Source organism: Gossypium hirsutum, chromosome D12 (genome assembly GCF_007990345.1).
Source record: "Gossypium hirsutum isolate 1008001.06 chromosome D12, Gossypium_hirsutum_v2.1, whole genome shotgun sequence".
In the NCBI taxonomy this organism is placed as follows: Eukaryota; Viridiplantae; Streptophyta; class Magnoliopsida; order Malvales; family Malvaceae; genus Gossypium; species Gossypium hirsutum.
Window position 1 is genome coordinate 41,905,189 of NC_053448.1, and position 12,294 is coordinate 41,917,482.

General features: G+C 33.9%; 1 non-coding gene across 1 annotated transcript; it reads left to right on the forward strand.

The window, feature by feature from the left end:
• Nucleotides 1–310: 310 nt before the first annotated feature.
• LOC121224758 (small nucleolar RNA R71) lies at nucleotides 311–417 on the forward strand. Its single transcript, XR_005922503.1, has one exon. It is a non-coding gene; the product is annotated as a small nucleolar RNA R71 (small nucleolar RNA).
• The last annotated feature ends 11,877 nt before the right edge of the window (nucleotides 418–12,294 follow it).

Sequence of the window (12,294 nt, forward strand, 5' to 3'; positions counted from 1 at the left end):
CTCCATGTTAGAACCGAAGGGTAAACATTCTGGATTGATCATCTCCACTCCATTTGCATCACATTACACTACCGGATTCACCTGATTTGCTAGCATTGAAACTGCATCAATATTTAAAACACCACCTGCTTTAATCCGTTTTATTCTCATGACCTGCCACTGATAGTTATGCAGTGCCATCTCCTCAATAAACTCTTGAGCTGCCTCGGGTGTTTTATTATTCAGTATTCCACTAGCTACTGCATCAATTAGTTGCCTAGTCGAAGGGTTCAAACTGTTGTAGAAGGTTTGAACTTGTAACCACAAAGGTAACCCATGATGATGACACTTTCTCAACAGATCCTTATATCTCTCCCATGTATCATATAATGTCTCCAAATAAATTTGAGCAAAAGAAGAGATGTCGTTCCTCACCTTAGCTATTTTAGTTGGCAGGAAGTACTTCAACAAAAACTTCTCGTTCATCTGATCCAAAGTCGTGATAGAACCTCGTGGCAATGAAGTCAACCACTATTTTGCCTTGCTCCTCAAAGAGAATGGGAACAACCATAAGCGTATGGCATTATCAATAGCGCCATTAATCTTGAAAGTGTCGCAAATATCTAGAAAGTTAGCCAAATGAGTATTCGGATCTTCATATTATAAACCATCAAACTGAACATACTATTGTACCATCTAAATTGTGTTCAGCTTCAGTTTCAAATTGTTTGCAGCAATAGTTGGTCTCACGATACTCGATTCAGCCCCAATTAGAGTGGGCTTAGCATAATCATACATAGTTTAAGGAGTGAGTTGTAGGAAGGTATTGATTATTTTTATTATCACCCATTTCCACAGTAATATCATTTTCCTCTTGATGGTCTACTATATTCTGTTAACTTTGCCTTCCTTCTCTAACCTCTCTACTATTTTTGCGTGCAGTCTTTTCAATCTCACTGTCAAAATTAATAGATCCAACGGGTTTCCTCTAGTCATAAACCAAAAGAACATGCCAGAAGTAAACAAATGAAAAAAAATTAGAATATAAAAATTAAATTAAAAACAAAAATACTAAAATAAAAATAGAAAATAACTAAATTAATAGAAATAAAATTTTCCTAATATTTCAGCCCCCAAAAACGACGACAAAAACTTGATTGCAGTCGTAAACCAACTAAAAATTCGACAAAGGCAAGTGCACCTATCAATTAATAGTATAGCTACGGTGACCACCGGTATCATTCCCATGAAGACTAAAAGTACTAGTAATTATCATATTTCTATTATTTAACTGATAAATTGGAGTGATTGATTAAAACTAAAATTAACTAAGAATACGAAAAAGAACAAATCAAGAAAATAATCGAGTAAATAACTAAGAAGCGATACAATACCCAAGAAAGAATCCACTTAGACTTCATCTGTCATTATCAATCTAAATTATGCAATTTCTTCACTTAGCATCTTGATACGTAGAAATCCCTAAATTATGATAATATCTCTCTTCAAAACTAAGAGCAACTGACTCTAGGTTGATTAATTGAAATTTCTTTCTAATTAAAACCCCTATTATCTCATTAACTCGATCTATGGATCCCCCTATTAGATTTTACTCTAATCCGGTAGATTTATGTCGTCCTATTTCTAGGATTGCATGCAACTCCACTCAATTATGCTAGATCTACCCTTAAATAGGGTTTATTCCTCCTCTGGTTTAAGTACATCAAATATGGATTAATAGTCTAGAAATGTCAAACTAAGAAATAAGCATACATAATTGAGAACAAGATCCAAGTATTTAATGCATAAAAATAGAAATCAAATAACATAATTCATCTTATGGTTCGCCTCCCTAGGTATTTAGAATATTAATTCATAATAGCAAGTAAAAACATACCAAAGACAATATAACCACAAGAAACTAAGAAACTCATAATAAACTTTAAAGAAATCAAAAGGAGATCTTCAATTTTGATGGAAATCTGCTTCAAATTCAGCTTCAATGGTATTTTTTGAGTTATTTTCTTCAGTATTCTTTAACGTCTCTCTCCTCTCTTTTTATCTTTGTCATATGTAGGTCTTAAAATGCCCAAAAAATATAAAAAATGTGTTTTCCCACAGGTTTTCAGTGCGATTCGCGATTTCCACACAGTCTAGCACATGGCCATGTGGTAGCACGTGTATGTGCCAGACCGTGTGGCTCACACGATCGTATGTCCAACCCATGTGGGTCTTGAAACTTGCTCTAATTTTCTGATTTTTTCTCCTTTTGCTCCCAAATGCTCTCTTAAGTATAGAAGCATGAATTTAAATGATTAGGAGCATAAAATTCACCATTTCAAATTGAATAGTCATCCAAAAATACATTAAGAATAAGGCTAAAATATGTTACTTTTGGCATTTATCAGAGACCGAGAAGAGAACCTAGGTAATATATTTTAGTGTAGGATGAGACTCACAGAAGAATCTTAGCTAAGAGTGACAACCAATGTAATCAGTATAGGTTTATTAGCTTAGTTAGCAATTAACGAATCAATCGACTATCGTTTTATCATTTTCATTATCTAAAGCAACTAGGAAGAAAATTAGATTAGTTTGTTTAATTGAAATTTTAAATTTAGTTTATAAAAAATTTATTTGGAATTTGCACTAATAATTTCTGACTCGATTAGATTAGTAATTGTTTAACTAGTATTTAACTTGATAAACACATTTACCAATTTGTCAATCCCTTAGGTTTGATCATTGGAATACTCGGTTGTTCCATTATAACACTATAAATATTACAATTGACCTTTCACACTTTCAGTAAATTCGCTAGATATTTAAGTATAATAGTGTTGATTCTCAGCCTCGATGAATGTACGCCGAGGCACGTCAAGTTGTTGGCATCGCTGCCGGGGATTGTAGTAGTGTAAATGTTGTAATAGCCCATTTTCAGTGAAATCAGAACAGTGATTTCAGGACCACAAATTCGAGTCTGTAAAAAAATTATTTTAAAATTAATTTATGGTTTATCGTATGATAGAAATATCGTATAAAAAATTTTTAGGAAAATTTTATCGATTACATGATTAATTGATAAAAGGACCAAATTGCATAAAATGCAAAACTTGAATTCTAGTAGCTAAAAAGATCAAATAACTATGGAATTCAAAATTTGAGGTCCTTATATGGTAATTAGACCATTAAGAGGAGTTAGTAGATAAGTATGATGATTCATCCATGGAAAATTAAATAAAGAAAATGACTAAAATGGAAAGAAAAAGATGAAAAGATGTTAAATAATAAAATAACATAAAATATCATCATTTTATCATCTTCCCTAAAATTAAAGACATGGAAACCCTAGTTATGGATAGAGAGTTCAAGCAAGCTATTTTGGCTTAATTAGGTATGAATCCTAGTCTTGTTTTTAGTAATTTTTATATTTCCGAGATTGTAATAGCTTAATTTAGCTATCTCAGGGATTAATTTGTAAAGTTATCAAGGTATTAGGGTTTTTACATGGATGAATATAGATGAATTATGAAATTTATGGTAGAAAATGAAAGGTTGTTGATAAATAAATAACTTTTGTAAAGTGAATTTTGATGAAATTATGATTTAGGGACTAAATTGTAAAGATGGAAAAGTCATAGAAAAATTTTGAATTTTTTGAAGCACATGGGTTGTAAATGTTATATGTAAAAATTGGCTAGGCTTGGAGTAAGGATTAAATTGCATGAATTTAATTTTCCGAGCCTAGGAATGAAATCGTAATTTATCAAAAGTATAGGGGCAAAATGGTAATTTTGTCTAAGATGTGAATTGGATTAAATTGAATAGGAATTGTATTAAATTGAGCTATATTTAATCGTATAGGTTCGGATAGATCAAATACGGAATTAGATCGAGGTAAAGAAAAAGTAACGGATTAGTAGCATACAAGTTCACGAACATTGTCAAGGTAAGTTCATGTAACTAAATTGAGAATTTATATGTGTTAATTGAATTGTATGTATGTGTTTGTATTATTGTCATGTATATGAAAGTATTCACATATGATCGGTAAGGATAAAGTCTCGTTTGAATATATGAAATTTGATTGGATACAGGGTTCCTGATTGGTTGTGCTCCTACATATGTTGCGAACACACCACAACTCGAAAGAGCGTCCTGTTATAAGCCCTCTCAAGCTTCCCGTTACATGGTTCTTGCAAGCTTCCCGTTAATAGCTCTTCAGAGCATCCCGATTTGTTGTGATTATGCATGTGTTGTAGACGCACCATAGCTCTTAAGAGCTTCCCAATATATGACTCTTCGTGAGCTTCTCGATGAAAGGGTCTTTATGAGCTTCCCGTTATGGCTCGCTTGAACTTTCCGATGTATGGCTATCCAGAGCTTCTTGTTAATAACTCTTCGGAGTTATCCGTTAATAACTTGCATGAGCTTCCTGATTATGGCTCTCATGAGCTTCCTGTTATACAGTCCAGATAAGCTTCCTGTTATATGGCTCACAAGAGCTTCTTGTTACTTGGCTCGAGAGAGGGCTTCCTGAGTATGTGCTCTAATGAGCACTCCCGAATATGAATTGACAGTTTACAGATTTGTACACTTCATGTGTACTATCCTTGTATCCATCGATATTTTAAATGATTCAACAAGTAAAGTTCTGATATGAGATTATATGAATTCGAGATGAATTATTATGAGAAATATTTGAAACATAAAGATATGATAAGTACATGTTCATGGACACTTGAATTGATAATTTCATGTATGAGGAAATCGAATATTGATGAGCTTATGTGTGTTTCTTGGTATTTGTGCACATTACATGACTAACATACTTGATGAGGATATCTGCTAGGGAATTGGCCAAATTGGTTTGAGCATATTTATTTGCTTATTTAAATATGAATTAATTGGTAAGTTAAATTCCTGTTATACGAACTTACTAAGCAATAAATGCTTACTCTGTTTTATTTTCTCTATTTTATAGTACTTCGAAGGCTCGTTGTGTTGGAAGCTTGGCGGAGACACCTCACACTATCCATCAGCTCGTTTTGGTATAAAAAGTAAATTAAATCTTAGGTAATAATGGCATGTATAGGCTAAAGTTGATCAAATGATGGCATATATGTGTTTAGTTAAGATTAGACATTGGTATGGCTTGTAAATGGTATGTTTTGATATGTAAAAATGGTCTTATATGTTAATGTGTGTTTGAAATGGATTTGAAATGGATAAATAATGAAAATCATATAGGCATGTTGAGGATTGGTTTGAAATAGTATAAATTTGGTAGAATATGCCTATATGTATGTATGGTTGTTTTGGTAAGTTTGTATACTTGGTTATATGAAGTAATATATAATGCATAAGACTTGGATTTGGCATCGTTTAAATGTTTTGAATTGGCTTAGGAATGTGATGAAATTTTAATGCAGGTGCAAGGCAAAATTGGGTGAGAAATAAGGCTTGAAAATGACCTTATTTTGTCCACACAAGTAGAGACACGGGCGTGTGTCTCAGCCGTGTGTGACACATGGCCAAGCACATGGGCGTGTGTCTTGGCCGTGTCTTGGCCGTGTGTGACACACGGGCATGTCTCTTGGTCGTGTGAGTCACATGGCCTGACCACACGGGCGTGTGTTCCTTGCACCTAGGAAAAATTTTGAAATTTCGTGAAAAATTTTTTGAGTACCCGATTTAGTCCCGACTCGTTTCTAATACATGTATTGGGTCTAGAGGACTCATATAAAGGACTATTTGAATAATATATGGTATGAATGTTAAATAATATGAAATTTCTATATTTGATCTATTTATTCTGGTAATGCTTCGTAATCCTGTTTTGGCGACGGATACGGTTTAGGGGTGTTACAAATGTGTAGTTAATTTAATTGTTTTTGAGGCAATATTAGTCGAAAGACAAGGAAACTAGATAGTGCTTTTTTATTTTGTTGTATAGTGTTTCATTTTTGTGTTTTTATTTCAATTTCTCTTGTTGAATATTAAGCTTAATCATGTTTAATAACAATGAACATAGGTGGTTGGATGATCAATACAACTACAAAGAGCAGTTGAGTTCGACGATGGAGATTCGACGAGCCTTTTGAGTTATTATGATGATCATAAATGGCATGAATATTCATACGAGCATCTTCATGGATCATATAGGTATAAGAATGGTATGGATAGCTACAACCTTGTAACACCCTTAACCCGTATCTGTCACCGGATTAGAGTTACGGAGCGTTGCCATAAGCTATAAAAGTAGCATATTTTAATCACATTTTTAATGCGTTTTTCAATGATTAATGATGCAAATTAGTGAATTTGATGCTCCTAATCCTTTAAATTCATGTTTCTATACTTAGAAGAGCATTTGGGAGTGAAAAGGGTGAAAACGAGCCAAAATCGGACAAATAAAGCAGTTTTTAGGAGCCACACAGCCTAGGCCTTTCCACACGGGCTGGACACACGCCCATGTGCTAGCTTGTGTTGATTTCGCACCTTGCTTCCCAAATGCGTGAAAAAACACAATTTTTAGACTTTCTGGGCATTCTAAAGTCTATAAATACCAATTAGAAGAAGAGAGAAAGGGGCCATCAGAGAATATCAAGAAAACAACTCAGAGAACGCATTGGAGCCACTTTTGAAGCAGATTTCCATCAAGATCGAAGATCTCCTTTTAATTTCTGTTGAAGTTTTTATGAGTTTCTTTGTGTCTTGTGGTTATTCTAACTTTGGGATGTTTTTATTCAGAATTATGAACTAATTCCCTAGATACCTAGGGAAGATGAAACCTATGACGAATTCTATTATTTGATTTCTGATTTACATGATAAATACTTGATTCTTGTTCTCAATTATGTATGTTTATTTCTTATTTTAATATTTCTGGGATATTAAGTTATATTTAATGTGCTTAATTTAGTGGAGGAAAAGTCTCTGTTTAAGAGTAGATCTTTCATAATTGAGTGGAGTTACATGCAATCCTAGAAAAAGAACGACATAAATCTATTGGATTAGAGTCAAATCTAATAGGGGAATCCACTGATTGAGTTAATGCGACGATAGGGGTTCTAATTAGAAAAAGATTTCAATTGATCAACCCAGATTTCAATTAGAAAGGGATATTAACATAATTTAGGGATTTCTATAGATCAAGACACCAAGTTAATAATTCATATAACGGGAACCTTGTATCCATCGAAATTCATTCATTCAATCGGGACTTATTATTTATCAAATATTGGCGAATATGTGGTAAATTTCAAGTATATGACATTTACACAATTCGCAAATACAACATTCAATTCAAACATATAAATATACATAATTTAGTTACATGAACTTACCTAGTTAAATTACAGAAATACCAAGATTTAGGGGCATTTTGGAAATTTTCTATTTTCCTCTATATACCACCCAATCTTGATATGAGGCAAAAATATTAAAACCCACTTGAGCTCTCCCCCTTGTCTATTGAAAGCCGAAACTGGAGAAGAAAAGCCTAGAATGCTTTAAATTTCAATTTGTCTTATTTAATTTTAATATAATTGTAATTTTGCCATTGTTTCTTTTTTATTTTATCATTTTTTATTCATATGCCGCCTCATCCATTAATTTAGGCATATTTATCACTCAAGTCCCTCCTAATTTATTAATCAAGCCATTTTGTAACATCCCTAATTTTGGGCCTAGAAGAAATAGGTTTTGAACAAGAGAATAGTTAGGAGACTGCATAAATATTTAGTTGTGCAAGGAAGTGACATAAGTGAATGTCTGTTTTAGTGGTTAAGTGATTTAGAAGTGTTTGGAAGTGTCTGAGAAGTCAATGTTTCAAACCTTTGCTTATGCAAAATTTTTATTTTAAGTGAATAAAATCATTTGATCTAGATAGTAGGTTCTTAAATTATTATGGTTAAAATATGACACAAAAATAGCTTGTGGTCTAGTGGTAAGGTGGCGTGTTGTGTAATTGTGAGGTCTGAGGTTCAAGTCTTAAGTTGTGCAATAGAGTATATATTTTGCTGCTTGAGCTATGTAGGTAGTGGAGTTGGATTGAAATACTGCTAAATGGAGTTTGAACTGGTCATATAGAGAATTGAGGAGGGATATTTTGAGAGATTTGAGAAGAGAATATTGGGATTTGGGGAGGTTGTTGTTGTGGAGAGCTATATATCATCTCAATTGTTCCTTGTTCTCGATGAGAGATCGGCGAGGTTTTCAAGGTTTTCATTGCTTTCTCCAACCTGTATTGCTTCCATTCCTAACTGGTGGTGGTCGAGGTTGATTGGCACCATTGTTTGGGAACCAAGGGTGCGATGATCATTGATTTTCGAAATAAGAATGTTCGGAACAAAGGGAATCTGCAAATCGCATCAGGTGTGTAACCACTCCACTGTAACTGTAGAACGGCAAAAGCCGAAAAGCTAAAATACGGCGTTTGAGACCAAACGAGCATGCGATCGCTCGTGTGGTAAGCCAAACCTATGAACCATGGGTGATAAACTGTAGAGGCCTCCATGAGCATTTCCATGGGCTTAGGCCGTAATGTGCCACGTTGGGCCGAAATGGGCCGTGTGGGCTTATTGGGCTTGTGGGTCCTACACGGATGAAATTCACGATTTGTGGCAAATATTGGACGGAGCTAAGTAGATCTCATAGTCGTGGCAAATTTTGGGATGAACGAGGCCGTACAAGAGTGTGGGCCCACTTGGGCCGAGTAATGGGCCTTAGTCCCATTTTTAGTGTTATGACCATTTAGGCTACCTAAGTCGCTCGAGGCAGCTGCGGACCTTTCGAGAGGTTGATATCTGCATCGAAATATCCTCATAGGGTAAATGATCGAAATACCCCCATAGGATAAAATGACCGAAATACCCTCAGGGTAGAATGACTGAAATACCCCTATAGGGTAGAATGGCCGAAATACCCCCATAGGGTAGAATGGCCAAAATACCCCCATAGGGTAGAATGACTAAAATACCCCTATAGAATAATATGACCGAAATAACCCTATAGGGTAAAATGACTGAAATACCCCCATAGGATAAAATAAGTGAAATACCCTCATGGGGTAAAATGACTGGAATACCCCCATAGGGTAAAATAACTAAAATACCCCCATAGGGTAAAATGACTGAATTCCCACACAGGGTAAAATGACCGAATTACCCCCACCGAGTAAAATGATCGAATTCCCCCCACAGGGTAAAATGATCGAAATACTCGTGAAAGGTAAAATGACTGAAATACCCTCATAGGGTAAAATGACTAAAATATTGCCAAAGGGTAAAATGATCGAAATACCCTCGAAGGGTAAAATGATCGAAATACCCCCGAACGATAAAATGACTAAAATACCCCAAAAGGGTAAAATAATCGAAATACCCTCGAAGGGTAAAATGACTGAAATACCCTCATAGGGTAAAATGACTAAAATACCCCTGAAGGGTAAAATGATTAAATACCCTCGAAGGGTAAAATGATCAAAATACCCTTGAAGGGTAAAATGACTAAAATACCCTGAAAGGGTAAAATGACTAAAATACCCTCATAGGGTAAAATAACTTTTATACCCCTAGGAGATGAAATGACTGTTATGGCCTTATGATATGTATGACTATAATTGAGCATGACATTTTGCATACACGTATGATATTATGTCATGACATATTGCATGGGGTTGGGTTGTTATAGTTGGAGGAAGTTAACTTTACTGATAAGGTCACACGGGTCGCCCAAGACGACTATGGACCTACTGGTGGCTTTGCCACATATATTGTTACTGGCAGCTTTGCTGCGATTCTATTACTGGCAGCTTTGCTATGATATTGGTGTGTTGGCTGGGTGGGTCGATTTTATCCCCACATGGTGTGTTGGTGGTACAGAGTGGTGTGTTGGCTGGATTAGGATCTGTTGCATTACTGCATTGCACTGTTACTGTATTAGGCTAAGGCCCACACTGTTACTGTATTGGGCTAAGGTCCACACACTGTTACTGTAATAGGCTAAGGCCCACACTATACTGCTACTGAATAGGGCTCAGGCCTAGACTGTTACTGTATATTGTATGCTGACTGTTTGGTAGAGGATTACACACTGAGTTTTCGTAAACTCACACTCTCCTTTTAACTGTGCAGGTAATCCTCAGCCTTAGATGATTTGGTGTTGCGAAGGACTCAGAGGTGGCCACACTACTGCTGTTGTTACATTCGCTTTTATTTTAACTTAGTTTATATATTAGGTTTTTTTTTTGTAATAAAACCTTTAAGTTGGTTTAAATTTTTAAATGGCTTTTTCCTTGAATATTTCAAACTGCTAAATTAGGAGATGATGAATATTTTAAACTGCTAGATTAGGAGATAATGAATTTTAAAATAATTACCGTTTTCAAATACACGAGTTTTAAACGTTAGAGATTTCAAATGCTTCCGCATTCTAAATCAAATTAATATAATAATAGCAGTTAATAAGGCAAACATTTGGTTAAATGTTCCGATAAACATTAGTAAAGAGGTTTCCAAACTTAAGAAACGAGTTTTATCAACAAGTCTAAATCTTGAGAGACACTTCAATGTGACGCACCAGATACGGCCATAACGTCTAGTCCGGGTTTGGGGTGTTACACATTTAGTCACTTTATTATTATAATTAGCAAGTTTTACACCTTTTTTCAATTTAATCCCTTTTAATTAATTTACTACCAAAACGATAAAATTTTTCAATGAAACTTTAATACTACCTTATTGACACTCCGTAAATATTTATAAAAATATTTACGTATCAGTTTATAAAAATGAGGTCTCGATACATCATTTTCTAGAACCACTTAACCGAATAAATCATTATAAAACACAAATTACTAATTCAAAAACTTTTTTAAAACCATATTTAACTCATAAATATTAAATAATAATATTTACAAACTTACTTGTCGAATTTGGTGGCCTCAAACCACTATTTTCGACACCACTAAAAATTGGGTTGTTACAACTCTCCCCCCTTAGGAAATTTCATCCTCGAAATTTCTCACCTGATAAAAGTCATCAAATCAAGCCTTTCTATTTTTTTTAAAGATAAACCACATATAAGTCCCTCATAACTTATTTCTATTCAGAACTCATATCATAAGTCATATCAAAACTTGATATTATACCAAATTTAATTGAACGACCATGATATTCTCCTGTCACAACTTTCTCATTAACAATACAATTACCGAGAAATTCAAAGTGATCGTCTAACGAATCATAATAAAAAATATTCGAATTATCAATGCTTTTGGCATGTTTGCATCTGAAATCTTTCAACTTATATTTGTTCTCATTTTTCAGGAAGCAATCAAGCAATATCATTTTACACAAGTACAATAACTTTAACAATCGGGATGATTTTAACCCATAATAACATTTCCTGATTAGAACTGACCTGATAGATATAATTTTGTATCATGTTTTCTAAGATATGAATCTCTTATTCTGACTGTTCCTCTATTTTATCCAAGAATACACAAAATTTATTCCCGGACCTGAAGATAGACTCAAATGCAGATAACTCAATTTACTTTTCAAATGAATAACTCACTCTAATTAAAACAACTGAGTTAATCTATCAATCAAATAATTATCATTTCAGAATATTCTTTCTTCTTCTTATCAAGATAATCCAGATATACCGTATATCATAATTCCCTCGGAATACCAACCAAAAATCACCACAAACATTATTAATTCAAATCAATTATGACACCTTGTTATTGACTTGTTGATATAATTCAAAATTACCTGAGAAATGAAAACTATCATAGAAGTTTGAGCTTATTCTTCCACTGTCTACACTTTTACTGATGTCAACCTTTGTCACAAAAACTAGGAAAGGATTATGTATAATAAAACTATTTCAATTATTAACATCGAAGTTTTGAACTAACCGAAACCATGACCATCAGATAATTTAAAAACCATAATGTCATAATAGGACCGATGTTTCAACCGTATAAATAAAACACGCAATTTAGAAAATGAAAGGCAACAAATTCAGGAATGCAATTCCTTTAAAAAAAACCAACTGATGACACCTTACCATTAACTAAAACAAAAATATAGTAAATAATTAATAAATAAATACTGCTACATAATGAAGACATACTTGTGAGAAGCAACTTTCTACTATACACAACTATATATAAAGGTGTGTATTTGAAAATAAATGGATCAAGCAATTGTATAGCCAACAAGTTTCCATCAACCATGCCAATTATACCAGTGTTGTATTCAAACAAGCTCAATGCGCTTGTCCTGTTGAAATGCCTCTTTC